Here is a 13,691-nt window from a genome sequence, read left to right as displayed (position 1 = left end):
GGAAACCGGTGCTTAAACTTTATTTTGATATGATTTTTTTTGTTTCTTTGTTTGCTTTCATTAGAATGTTGGTGGCGTGTTGTCCTGTGGCTCAATCCGCATTCTGCTCCATGGAACCTTCGATCTAGGACTTTGAAGTAAAAAAAGTTTGCCCTTCCAACAAAGGGCTGGTCATTCATAGGACTGAGGTGTAGACTTGGAGAGTCTCTTAAGTACGTGATCAGAATTGAAGCCCAATTTCACTTAATGTTGCTGCTGTTTGTCTTCACTTTCATGAATTTCCTCGCTGCTCCCTCATGGTTGGGAGCTCTGAACTGTCATTTTTTTTCAGTCTCTAACACATTTGGGTTCCCCCAACCTCCCCCCCCGCCCCCTGCCAAGGAGAGGCTACGTTTGAAAGTTAATTACGTCCTCACAAACGCGTCTGTCAATAAAACTGAATTATGGTTATTAAAACCATAAGCATGATACCAGTCGTAGAGATCTGGGCTACCTGTGAATGTGTATTTGTCTCATGCAAATGTCATCGGGGAAACAGATCGCCTGTGCTTCATGCTCTGACAAGACAGCATGGTGAGACAGGGAGGAGCTCCGAAAGGAAAAAAAAGATACATGGTCATGGTTTCGGTTTGTTGTTGCTTGGTTTTGGTGTGTTGGGTTTTGATGTTTGGGGGGTTTTTGGTTTTTGGTTGGTTGGTTGGTTGGTTTGTTTGTTTGTTTGTTTGTTTTAAAAAGAGTGCAGTGTTGACGGGTGGCAGCCTGCAGGGCTCTGTTGCCGCCTGACCTCTCCTTTTCTGCTCTTTCTCTCCTCTTTCATGGCTCTAATTTTAATTTGGATCGTTTTAGAAGAGCAGTGAAGTTACTTGCCTGTGTCCGTGTAGTGGTAATACCAGGAAGGTAAATGCTTGAACCAGTAGCAAGTCACTTGGCTACAAGTAGCATTTCTGAAGGAAGAACAGCAGTAACAAGAAGCAAATAGCAAGTTACCAGAAATGTGCGTGTGTCAAAGACATCGAAGTTTTATTGTCAAATGTTGTTTGGTAATGTTTTCCAAATGGCTATTTTTGGTAAGCATAAATTTTTCCGGAAAGCCGGGGTCGTGTATGCAAAAGTAGTTCCCTCTGTGCGTCCTGCTACGTAAATGGCATGGGAGGATAGGCTGTGCAGTGGCGGGGCAGTTGTTCCCTACTCTCAGTATTGCTGTAGTAGCGTTGCAATATTTCGACCTAACAGATGGGTTTAGGAATGTAAAGAGAATGCCTGTTTTCTGTAAAGGCTCTAAATGCCGACCCTTTGTCTGCCGCTTTTCTGTGCGTGAGATGAAGCTATTTTATTTTTCTCCCTTGTTCCTGGTCTAAATATTTCTGAAGCCGTTGCTGCTCTCGGGAAAGCCAAAGGCACCTGTATTTGTGCAGCTGGAAAGAAAGGGGGGGGGGGGGGGGGGGGGCAACCAAAAAAAAAACCCCCACCAAAAGCCCAAAACAACCCCTCTTTCTCAAGAATGAAACCAAAAGCAAGAATCACCAATTTTTATGTTGTGGGAAAGCGCTGAAAAAACCCAGAATTGAATATGTTTGGAAAAAGCAAACAAATGCCAGTTTTCTATTGTGGAAGTGCCAGAAAGAAAAAAAGGGAAAAAACCACAACAAAACGCAAACAAACCCCATGTCCTGGTTTCGGCTGGGATAGTTAATTTTCTTCCTAGTAGCAGGCATAGCGCTGTGTTTTGGATTTAGTAGGAGAAGAATGTTGATAACACGCTGATTTTTTTAGTTGTTGCTGAGTACTGCTTATGCTAGTCAAGGACTTTTCAGCTTCCCATGCTCTGCCAGGGGCACAAGAAACTGGGAGGGGTGACAGCCAGAAGAGTTGATCCCAACTGCCCCCAAGGGCCATTCCATACCATACAGTGTCATGGGTAGTATAGAAACTGGGGGGGGTTGGCCAGGGAGCAGCGATCGCTGCTCAGGAACTGTCTGGGCATTGGTCGGCGGGTGGTGAGCAATTGCATTGGGCATCACTTGCTTTGTATATTGTTATTACTATTATTATTATATTATTATTTATTTTATTTCAATTATTAAACTGTTCTTATCTCAACCCTGGAGCGTTTCTCACTTCTTACTCCTCCGATTCCCTCCCCCATCCCATCGGGGTAGGGGCAGTGAGCGAGCGTCTTCGTGGTGCTTAGTTGCTGGCTGGGGCTAAACCATGACACCCCAGCCCCTAATTTGGGCTAAATGTGGGGTGAAACGCTGGCAGTTTGAGGAGCACCGCTGAGCGTTATCCAGCGTGAATCCGGTGTGGGTCAGTTATGCGGCGCGGATCGCCTGCTGCGGGTTGTCCCAGGTGAGTTACCTGCTGTGGATTACCCCGGGCGGACCCCCTGGCATAGATCATCCCCACGCGTGTCCCCCCCCATGCACCTTTTCAGCCGCATGTACCCCTTTGTCCGTCCGTGTCCTCCTCCCCGTCCCCCTTGTCTCCCTGCCCTCCCAAATGCTTTCCACCCGAGCGTCCCCCTGCACGAGGCTTTCCCCCAGGTGAGTTCTTTTTCCCCGGGGACGTGCCCCCGCCTCTGCCCCACCATATTGGGCACTGCCCCCCATAACCCCTCTGCTTCTGGGCCCTCAGGGCGCTGCTTGCAGACCCCCAGCCCTGTCTCCCTCCTCCGCTGTTTGGGATTTGTGCTGGGAACGGCGTTGATGTTTTAGCTGGTGTTTTAGCCACTGCCGAGCAGCGTTTGCACCGAGCTGAGGCTTTTTCGGCTCCTCGTACCGCCCCGCCGCCGAGCGGGCTCGGGGGCACGAGGGGTTGGGAGGGGACACGGGCGGGACAGCTGACCCCAACTGACTAAAGGGCCGTTCCGGACTACGCGACGTCGTGTTCTCAGCTAATGGACAAGCCCTGCACAGGAAGCCTTCCTCGTGTGTAGGCGGGATGAGGAGAGCAGAGTTCCGACAGCGCAGAGGTGAGGACAGGTGCACAGAGAACAGCGAAGCCCAAGAATCGCCAGCGTGTTGCTCATTCCCATCCGGGTCCTGCAGCGGCAGCCCGGCGCATGCGCTTTGCCGCGCTCTGTGCTGCCACGTGGTGCGCGAATACGGTCGTGAAGCTCCGGCTCCGCGCATGCGCAGTGGGGCTCTTTGCCGGGGCACGGTGCTGCCACCCGGTGACCAAAATTTGGTACTGCAGTCCTAGCCCCGCTCGATCGCCGAAGGGCGGCGGCGAGTGCCGAAGGGCGGCGGCGAGTGCCGAAGGGCGGCGGCGAGTGCCGAAGGGCGGCGGCGAGTGCCGGGAATCGCCGAAGGGCGGCGGCGAGTGCCGAAGGGCGGCGGGAATCGTCGAAGGGTGCCGGGAATCGCCGAAGGGCGGCGGCGAGTGCCGAAGGGTGCCGGGAATCGCCGAAGGGCGGCGGCGAGTGCCGAAGGGTGCCGGGAATCGCCGAAGGGCGGCGGCGAGTGCCGAAGAGTGCCGGGAATCGCCGAAGGGCGGCGGCGAGTCCCGAAGGGTGCCGGGAATCGCCGAAGGGCGGCGGCGAGTGCCGAAGGGTGCCGGGAATCGTCGAAGGGTGCCGGGAATCGCCGAAGGGTGGCGGCGAGTGCCGAAGGGTGCCGGGAATCGCCGAAGGGCGGCGTCGAGTGCCGAAGGGCGGCGTCGAGTGCCGAAGGGCGGCGTCGAGTGCCGAAGGGCGGCGTCGAGTGCCGAAGGGCGGCGGGAATCGCCGAAGGGCGGCGGCGAGTGCCGAAGAGTGCCGGGAATCGCCGAAGGGTGCCGGGAATCGCCGAAGTGCGGCGGCGAGTGCCGAAGAGTGCCGGGAATCGCCGAAGGGCGGCGGCGAGTCCCGAAGGGTGCCGGGAATCGCCGAAGAGTGCCGGGAATCGCCGAAGGGCGGCGGCGAGCGCCGAAGGGTGCCGGGAATCGCCGAAGGGCGGCGGCGAGCGCCGAAGGGTGCCGGGAATCGCCGAAGGGCGGCGGCGAGCGCCGAAGGGTGCCGGGAATCGCCGAAGGGCGGCGGCGAGCGCCGAAGAGTGCCGGGAATCGCCGAAGGGCGGCGGCGAGTGCCGAAGGGCGGCGGCGAGTGCCGAAGAGTGCCGGGAATCGCAGAAGGGCGGCGGGAATCGCCGAAGGCAGGCGGGAATTGCCAAGGGGAATCGGGGAGTGCCGAAGGGAGGCGGGAATTGCCCTCGGGGGGCCACTCAGACCCATGGGTCCCTCAGGGGGGCACCGCTGGGTCCCAGGGGGGCAACGAACCTCCCCCCTGCTGGGCGGGTGATGCCGCTGTACGCCCCCCGCCGCCCCGTCTCCCCAGTTCGGGGGGGTTCACCCAGCTGTGCCCCCCCCCCCTCCTCCCAGGGTCCCCCCTCCCCGGGATGCTGGGGGCCACCCACGGCCCCATCCCCGTCCTCCACATGTTCGGGGTGACGGCAGCCGGCAACAGCGTCTGCCTCCACGGCCACGGCTTCGCCCCCTACTTCTACGTCCTGGGGCCCCCCGTGAGTCGGGGACCCCCCCCCGAACACCCCCTCACACCCACACCCCCGCAGCTACGCCCGGGGATTCTCTAGTGCCTCCTGTAAGGGTTGTGCTCCCCATGGCAGGAGGGGGCTCCGTGCCCCCCCCAAATTCCCCCAACACCCCCAAAACTCCTCTGACCCCCCCCAGCGCCCTGGGAGCCACCCCTAGCTGTCTCTGTGGTTTCTCCACTGTCTCGTACAAGGGTTGTGCTCCCTGTGGCATATGGGGGGGGTCATGGGGGTACAGGGGGAGATTGGGGGGTGATGGGGGGACATCAGGGGTCACGGGAGGACAGGGGGACATTGGGGGTCATGGGGGGGACATCAGGGAGGTCATAGGTGGTACAGGGGGACATTGGAGGGTCACAGGGGGACATTGGGGGTCACAGGAGGGATGGGGGACATCAGAGGGGGACATCGAGGGGGTCACAGGCTGCAGGGGTCTCTTTGCCTTAAAAAAGAGGGTCTCTTTGCCTTACTGGTGGTTGGCGGTTGAACTCTTTTTATCTCAACCCATGAGTTTTCTCACTTTTTATTCATGTCTCATTCTACGAAATAATCAGAAAAGAACTTTCAAGATGCTGCTGCCGTCCGGTGACCGCTGCAGCTCGGCAGCCGCACGTGCGGGGGTGCGTCCATGTGCTCGGCAGTGCCGTCCGTCGGTAACAGCCACACGATGCCGCTGCACCTGCGGGGCGATGCCGCCGTGCTTGGCGCTGCCCGCCAGTAAGGAAACGCCGCTGCCGCCCCCGGCCGTGCTCTCAGCGCGCACGAGGCGGAACAGCAGCGCCGGTGCTGGCCCCAGGCGAGCGCGGTTCCTGCAGCGCTGGCACCGCGCGGGTCGGCAGCAGCACTGCCGCAGCCTTGGCTGCCGCTGCAGCGCGGCAGGGTGCTGGCCGTGATGAGCGGTGGCGGGTGGCGGGCAGCGGGCAGGAGCCCCGGTGAGGCGAGCGAGCCCCTTTGGTGGTGCGGGGGTGTCGCCTGCCCGCTGGGCCCGTGCTCTCGGGAGAGCCCCGTGTGTTCTCTCAGGGGGAGGCCGGCCGAGCGAGCGGAGTTACAGCAGAGGAAGGGAGGAGAGAGGCTGAAAGCAGCGTCTGAGCTGGCAAATTCTCCCAAGGGCGAGAGCTGCGGTGAGTCCCGGGCCCTCGGGGCCCTGTCTCCCCTGCCGTGCGTCCGATTGCCTCCCTGCCCCGCCCCTGGCCCCCTCGCTTTCCCACGCTGCTGCGATTTCTACCCCCGGCCCCCGCCCCTTCCCTGCACCTCTCTTCTCCTTTCTCTTCTCTCCCACTCCCTCTTCCTCTCTTCCTTCATCTCGCTTGTTCTACCACTCCCTTTTTCTCTCTGCGCTTTTGTCCTGCTACCTCTCCCTCCTTTTTTTTTTTTTTTCTCCATTCTCCATCTTGGTCCTGCAGCCCATCGCTGTTTTTTTCCTTTTTCCATCTCTTTGTCCTGATCTGTGTCTGTCTCTTTACCGCGCCCCCCGCCCCAACTTTCTCTGGCCTGTTCCCTGGCGTTCTCTTCCTCGCTGTGCCTGTACGTGCTGCTCCGTGTCCCTGCCTTCCTATTGCTCTCCTACCTTCCTTCTCTTTCTCTCCCTATCCCTTTGTCAGCCTTGGTCCTGTCTCTCTCCCTGTCTCTCATGATTCTTTCTTAATCTGCACCCTGCTCCCTGTCCCATTTCTTTTCTTCTCTCTGCCCTCCATCCTCCCCCTGACGTTTTGCCTGTATATCTCCGTACTGCTGCCTGTCCCATTGTTTCTCGCTACACCCCCCCCCCCCGCCCAGCTCGTCGTCCCGTTATTCCCCTCTGTCCTGCTCCCTTTCTTCTCATCCTGCAGCCCAGCGCTGGTTTGTCTTTCTCCCTCTCTTTGTCCTGATCCGCACCTCTCTTCTTCCCTCAATCTCTCTGGCTCATTCTCTATCTTTTTTTCCTCCCTCCCTTCCTCTCACGCAGGTTCTCTCTCCAGCCGGCTGCTGCCCGCTCGTCACTTTCCCTCTGGCCTGCTCCATGACCCTGTTCGTTCTTCCGCGGTGTCCCTGTAGGACTACTCGTGCCTTTTTTTTTAGCGATGTGTGCATCTCGCTCCCTCATTTTATTTTTTCTTCCTGTTCCTCTGCCCTGCTCCCCATTGCGCTCTCTTCGTGTTCCATATCGGCTGCTCCGGTAACGACCGCTAAATTGTGCCAGGGGAAGGAGGGAGTGTACGGGCACCGAGCCCCGGAGCAGACTTGCTCCCGGGACTTGTAGGCTTTAATGAATAAACACTTGCTGTCTCCTTTGCACTATGGGGCTGTGTTTGCAGTGCTTTGTGCTTGGTGAGCGGCTGCCAGAGAGTCCAGGGGAGCAGGTTACGTGGCAGGTGTCAGGGGCCATGGCTGCAGGTGTGGGCTGGGGCTGGAGGAGCCCCGAGGGTGGGGGCTGATGGTGATGGCCCCTCAGTGCAAAAGGGCTGCAGCCTCGGGGGATGGTGCTGCTGGGGCACGCCTGCCTGAGAGCGCCGACGAGTCGCAAGGACGTTTGCAACCCAGCGGTGGGACCGGCTGACGGTCGGTTGGCGTCGGGCCCCGTCAGGGCAGGTCCCAGGGCTTTTGTGAGAGCTGGTGGAGAGGGGCAGGAGATGGCTGCCCCCACCCCTCTGGGTACCTGGAGACCTTCCCACCCCCTGGAAAAGGCGCTGGGTGCCTCCCCAACTCCACAGAACTCCTCCAGCCCGGCTCGCCCCGTGCAGCTGCCCCCAGCTCCGGCAGCTCCCCTGAAGCGTGTCCCGTAGCCGCAGACGGCCCCCAAATGCTGTCCTCATGGCCGCAGGCTGGCCCTTGAACACGCTGTATTCTCCATAAATGCTGGTGCCGTTAGCATTGGTTTGGGGAAGGAGCTCATGCTGAAGGAGGGGGTTCTGGCCTGAGGAGAGCTACGGTTGGTTATCGGTGTGGATAACGGTGGCTTTTTCTTTCCCTCTCCCAGAGGGAGCGCTGAAGACTCCGTTTTTGGTTCCTCTCCGGGGATGTTGTTGACTGCATCCGGCTCAGGTTTGCGTGGGTTGCCTTTGGCCCCGTTGTCCTGGCGGCACGGGCAAAAAGGGACAGGTGGAGCGCTTCTTGGCTGTGGCCGGGAGCTGCCGCAGCTGAATCTGGGGAGGCCGGAGACAGGTAAAGCAGCTGAAGAACAAAATAAAGAGGGTCCAGCCGGCAGCTGCCTCCCGCTGCGGGCAAAAGAGCGCCTGCCTCTCCGGGTGAGGAAGGATCCCTCCTTGTAGTTGCAGAGCGCACGAGCGAGCGAGGCGACGTGTCTGGGCAGCCGTGTCTCGTGAGAGCTGTAAGAAACCTGTGTATCCTCGTAGGTGGAGGACAGGCGAGTGACCGGAGTCACAGAAGAGGAAGGGAGGAGAGAAGGAGAAAGCAGCGTCCAAACAGGCAAGTGCTCCCGGCAGCGCCAAGAGCAAGAGCTGCGGTGCGTCCCGGGCCCTCGGAGCCCTGTCTCCCCTCCTGTGCGTCCGGGTCCCTCCTTGCCCCTCCCCGGCCCCCTCGGTTTCCCACGCCGCTGCAATTTTTTGTGGGGGTTAATTTCCCACCCCCCCCCCCCCGCCCCCTTCTCCCCTGTACCTCCTTTCTGCATCTCGCTCTGAGCATCTGCCTGTCCCCATCTTTTAGGTCCTCCCTCTCTCTGCCCTGTAGCCCATGGCTAGTTTTTTCCTTCTGTTTCTCTCTCTGCCCAGCACCTGGCCACTACTTTTGCATTCCTGCCTCTGTGTCCTGTAGCCTGTCACTATTTTTGCCGTCGCTGGCTCCCCCCCGCCCCCTTCTCCATCTCGCTCTTTTTTCACTTCCCTTCCCTGTTTTTTAATTCCTTCCTCTCTGCTGTGTAGCCCTTTGCTTTTTCCTTTTGTCCATCTCTCTGTGTCCGTCCCGGTGCCCCCGTGGCTGGATGCCAGGCGCCCACCAAAGGTGCTCTGTCGCTCCCCTCTTCAGCTGGACAGCAGAGAGAAAAAATAGAATGAAAAGCTCGTGGGTTGAGATAAGGACAGGGAGAGATTGCTCAGCAATTACTGTCACAGGCAAAACACAGGCTCAACTTGAGGAAACCAGTCTAATTGATTACCAGTCAAATTGGGGTAGGATAATGAGAAATAAGAACTGAATCTTAAAAAACCTAAATCTTAAAACACCTTCCCCCCACCCCCTCCCCTGTTCCCGGGCTCAACTTCACTCCCGATTTCTCTACCTCCCTCGTCCCGAGCAGCGCAGGGGAACTGGGGAATGGGGGTTGCGGTCTGGATTTTTCCCCTCAGTCTCTCTCTGCCGGGCTCCCTCTCTTTGTTCTTTCATTTCACGTTTTCTGTCCCGTAGCTCCACGCTATTTGCTTGCCTTTCTCCGTCTCTCTCTGGCGCCATCGCTCTGCCCCTGTTCGTGAATTCCTCGTTCTCCGCCCTGTAGGCTGTCGCTTTTGTCCTTTGTCCATCTCACTGTCTCTGGCTCCCCGAGGACCCTATTTTAGAATTGCCCCCCCCCTCTTCTTTCTGTACACATTGCTACCCTTTTTGCTCTCCTGCTCTCTTTTTTTTCCAGCTCCCTGTCCCTATTTCTTTATTCTTCCCTCTCCGCCCTGCAGCATGTAGCTGCGGGGTTTGGTTTGTGTTGTCATCCCACGCACCCTCCCGGCCCCTTCCCTCTGTTGTTCGCTGTCCTGGTTCCCTGTCCCTGTTGTTTCATTCCTCCCTCTCTGCCATGCTCTTGCCGCTGCTTTTTTGTCTTTCCCCATGTCTCTTGGTCCAGCTTCCTGCCCCTGTTCTTCTCTCCTCCCTCTCTGTCTTGCTGCCCGTCCCAGGTTTCTCCCGCATCTCCATCCTGCTCCCCGTCCCTCTTTGTCAGTGTCTGTCCAGCTCCCTCTCCCCCTTTCTGCAGCCTCTCTCCCTGCTGCTTCTTTCTCCACCTCTGTCGGGCTCCCTCGTCCCCGTCCTTCTCTTGCTGTCCCATTCCCTGCCTCGTGCTTTCTCTCTACACCCCCCTGTCCAGCGCCCCGCTCCTCATTTTTGGCATCCTCCACCTCTGTCCGTTCCACCCGCACCGACAAGCGTGGCTCCCGGAACCACGGCCAGGGTGTCCCAGGGGCAGGGGGAGTGTTGGGGGCCCTGAGCCCCGGAGCAGACTCGCTCCCGGGACTTGTTACGTGCATAACTGAATAATCACTTGCCGGCTGCATTTGCGCTCCCTTTGCACCAGGCAAGGGGCTGTGATGGGGCCCAGGGTAGGAGGTGACACGCTGTGGGGGACAGGCAATGGCCCCCTGTTCCTGCTGGGCTCCAGCTGTGGGCCGGGGCTGGAGGAGCCCCAGGTGCGGGCAGTGAGGCTGATGGCCAGGGCCCCTCCCTGTAAAGGGGTGGCTGCCGGTGGAGGGGCTGGTGCTGCCGGTGCTGCCCTGCCCCGGGGGGCCGTGGAGGGGCCGGTGTGAGGCAAGGGGAGGAGTGGAGCGGTCGCTGGGCTGTGGCTGCACCTGCACCGAGGGAGAAGATGAGCCGGGGCCGGGCGATGGCCCGGGAGGGCGACGGTGCCTGCGGGGGAGTGCGGGGCTGCCTCGTCGTGTCGTGTCGTGTCGCAGCTGGCGGCGAGGGGAGCCGGGGCGTGTGGGGGTGCTGCGCCGTGTGCCGTAGCCGGGCGGCGGGGGCTGCCTGAGGAGCGCGGGGCTGCGCCGAGGGCTCGGCAGGGCTCCCGGGGGCGCCGGCGGGCGGGGGGAACGGCGGCGTCCCCGGAAGGGAGAAAGCGGGGCCGGCTGCCTCTCGCGGCGTGCCGGCAGCTGCGGTGCTGGGGAAGGGGCTTGCGGTCGGCCATGTTGCCTGCGCGGAGCATGCCGGGAGCTGTAGTTTTCGCGGCACGGCCCAGTCACGCGGCAGCCTGGTGGCCGAATCGCGGTGCTGCGTCCCGGCGTTCGCGCGCCGGGTGTGGCCCCTCTGGCGCGCCGTCGGTGTCCGGCGCATGCGCGGTGTGCGGGAGCGGCATGGCGGCGCGGCGGGCGCGATTGCCGGTGGCGGGTGAGGGCCAGGAGCAGCGGCGATGTGATGTGATGTGAGTGAGCCCCTTTGGTGGGTGCAGGGGTGTCTGCTGCCTGCCGGGCTCCCGGGGGTGGCGGGAAGGGAAGCTTCAAAGCTGCCGCTGCGGCAGGCTGCCGGGCAGCTGGGGGCGAGTAGGGTCGGGGCAGCCCCGGGGAGTTCCCCGAGAGAGAGCGGCGGTAGGAGGGAAGAAGGAGGACATGCCGCTGGCGCAGACGGCAGGCACGTCCCCAACTCGCCAGAGGTCCCCCTGAGCCCCCCCCCGGGCCCACTGAGCCCATGCAGCTGCCCCCAGCTCCAGCACCTGCCCTGAAGCCTGTCCTGTAGCCCTAGATCACCCCCAAGGCCTGTCGCGAAGGCTGGGAGCTGGCCCTCGAACGCGCTGGATTCTCCCTTAATGCGGTACCGATAGCAGCAGTGCAGGGAAGGAGCGGTGTCTGCAGAAGCCCCTGCATAAGGAGGGGCTGTGGCCGGGGGCAGGCTCTGGTAATAATGGCCACTGGTTATTCTTTCCCCCTCCCAGAGGCCACGCTGAGGACACGGTTGCCCGTTCCTCCCCTGGAGATGCCGTTGACTGCCCCAGGTTCAGGCTGGCATGGGTTGTCTGTGCCTGGCCTTGCACTCCTAGCGGTGTGGGGGAGAAAAGGGGCAGGCGGAGCGCTTGCTGGCTGTGGAGGAGAGCTGCTGTGGCTGAAGCTGGCAAGGGCAGAGACAGGTAAAGCAGCTGAAGAATACACTAAAGAGGGTGCAGCCGGCAGCTGCCTCCCGCTGCGGGCAAGAAAGCGCCTGCCTCTCTGGGCAAGGAAGGATCCTTCTTTGTAGTTGCAGAGCGCACGAGCGAGCGAGGCTACGCGTCTAGGCAGTGTTGTCTCATGAGAGCTGTAAGAGACCCGTGTATTCTCTTAGGTGGAGGACAGCCAAGCGACCGGAGTTACAGAAGAGGAAGGGAGGAGAGAAGGAGAAGGAAGCGTCTGAACTGGGAAATTCCCCTGGCAGCGCAGAGAGCGAGAGCTGTGGTGAGTCCCGGGCCCTCGGGGCCCAGCCTCCCCTCTTGCGCGTCCCAGTCCCTTTATCTCTCCTTGCCTCTCTGTTCTTCCCTCCTGCTGCCTCTCCCTGTTTTTTTTCATCCTCTGTCTCTGTCCTGCAACCATTGGGTTTTTTTCCTATTCCATCTCTTTCTCCTGATCTGCATCTATCCCTTTTTCCCCACAATTGCTCTGACCTGTTCCCTAGCGTCCTTTTCTTCTCTGCGCCTGTACGTGCCACTCCGTGTCCCTGCCTTCCTATCTCCCTCCTTCCTTCCTTCTCTTTCTCTATCCCTTTTTCTTGCTCACTGTCCCTGTTTTTTTTCATCAGCTCACCGTCTGCTTCCTGTTCTAGTTTTCGTTGTCCTCTGTGTCTCCGCAGGGCTCCTAATACCTCCCTTTCTTTCTCCAGCCCCCTGTGCTTCTCAAGGTCTTTGTCTTTCTCTCTCTCTCATTGTCATTATGCTTGTCTGTTGCTCTGTCTCGCTGCTTATCCCGTCGTTTTTTGCTATCTTCCTTTGTTCCACTCCCTGCCTGTATTCATGTTTGTCTCTGTCCTGTTGACCATCCCAGGTGTTTTCTTCTTCTCCATCTCCATCCTGCTGCTGCCCTGTTTTGTTCCCTCCCCCCCCCATCTGCCCTGCTCCCTGTCACTCTTTCTGCACCTTGTCCTCTGTCCCTGCTGCTTTTTTCTCCATCTCTGTCCAGCGCTCTGTCCCTTTCTTTTTTTCCTCTTGCTGTCCCTCTGCCCTGCTTCCTCTCTCTATCTTTTCTGTCTTTCTTTCCCTCTGCCCCATTCCCTCTTCCATTCGTTCTAACTGTGTCCCCCTGTCCAGCTGGCTGTCCCTTCTTTCCTTTCTCTCTTTTCGGATCTCCATATCTCTCTGTCCAGCTGCTCATCACAGTTGTGTTTTTCCCTCCAATGCTGTCCAGCTCTCTGTCCCTTTTTTCTCTCTGTCATTCTGTCGCGCTCCCTGTGTCTCTATTTTTAATTTTTCCATCTCTGTCCTGCAGCCCGGTGCTGGTTTCCACACCCCCGGCCCTCTCTCCTGTCCTGCTACCCATCCTAGGCCTCTTTCCCTCCATCTCTGTCCTGCTTCCTGGCTCTAATTTTTGCCTGTCTTGCACTTTGTCCTGCCTTCCTCTCCCTTTTTTCTCTCTCTGTATCGCCTTGTCTTGCTCCCTGTCTTTTTCGGACAAGCTGTGTCCTGCTCCTTGTCCTTTTTCCCCACCCTCCCCATCTCCTAGCTTTCTTCCTGTCTGCCTTTTTTTCTTTGTCTCTCCTTCTGCCCCAATGCTTCTTTCTCTCTGTCACTGTCTCTGTCCCTCCTTTCTTCTTTCTCTCCTCCACTCCCCCCCATCTCTCTCTCCCTCCATCCTGCTCGCAGACTCAACGTTTTCTTGCTCCGTCTCTCTGCAGGGCTGGCGGGGGCAGAAGCGGCCCTGGGACAAACGCTGCAGCGGGGTCATTGAGGGGTTTTGGGGCCAAGCCCCTGCCTGGCCGGGGCGAGTAGAGGCAGTCACGTCCCATCCCATCCCCAGCTGCTCCTCGCTGGGGCTGGGCGGCCTCTGCCACTCTCGGCGTGAGTCGGGCTGAGAAACCTTTGTGAGTTTGAGGATGCTACAGATACTCCGCATCAAACCCAGAGAAAAGGCAAATCTGCTGCCGGTGCCGAAAAGCTGATGAAAAATTGCAGTTACCGGAGCATGCCTCGTTCCTGCATTGGTCCCTTGGGAGTCACGAATGTTTTCCCTTCAGGTAAAAGAACAAACTTTCATCTAGGATAAATTAAGAGCTGCCTGTAACTTTCGGTAGGGTCAAGTGCTTCTCTTCTGTTTGTTCATACTAGTTTTATGGGCAAGTTGGAAATAGCCTTTTATTTTTCTGTGCGTCGCTAAATTTTTAGTAATATGTGGTGTCGGCATAGTTGATTTTTGAGCAGCTAGATGCCAGTAGAAGCATAATGAATGACACGGGATGGAAACCGGTGCTTAAACTTGATTTTGATATGATTTTTTTTGTTTCTTTGTTTGCTTTCATTAGAATGTTGGTGGCGTGTGTTGTCCTGTGGCTCAATCCGCATTCTGTTCCATGGAACCTTCA

This window comes from Pelecanus crispus, chromosome 3 (assembly GCF_030463565.1).
Source record: "Pelecanus crispus isolate bPelCri1 chromosome 3, bPelCri1.pri, whole genome shotgun sequence".
Taxonomy (NCBI): domain Eukaryota; kingdom Metazoa; phylum Chordata; class Aves; order Pelecaniformes; family Pelecanidae; genus Pelecanus; species Pelecanus crispus.
The sequence above is the reverse complement of the archived record's forward strand: the minus strand, read 5'-3'. Positions refer to the sequence as shown.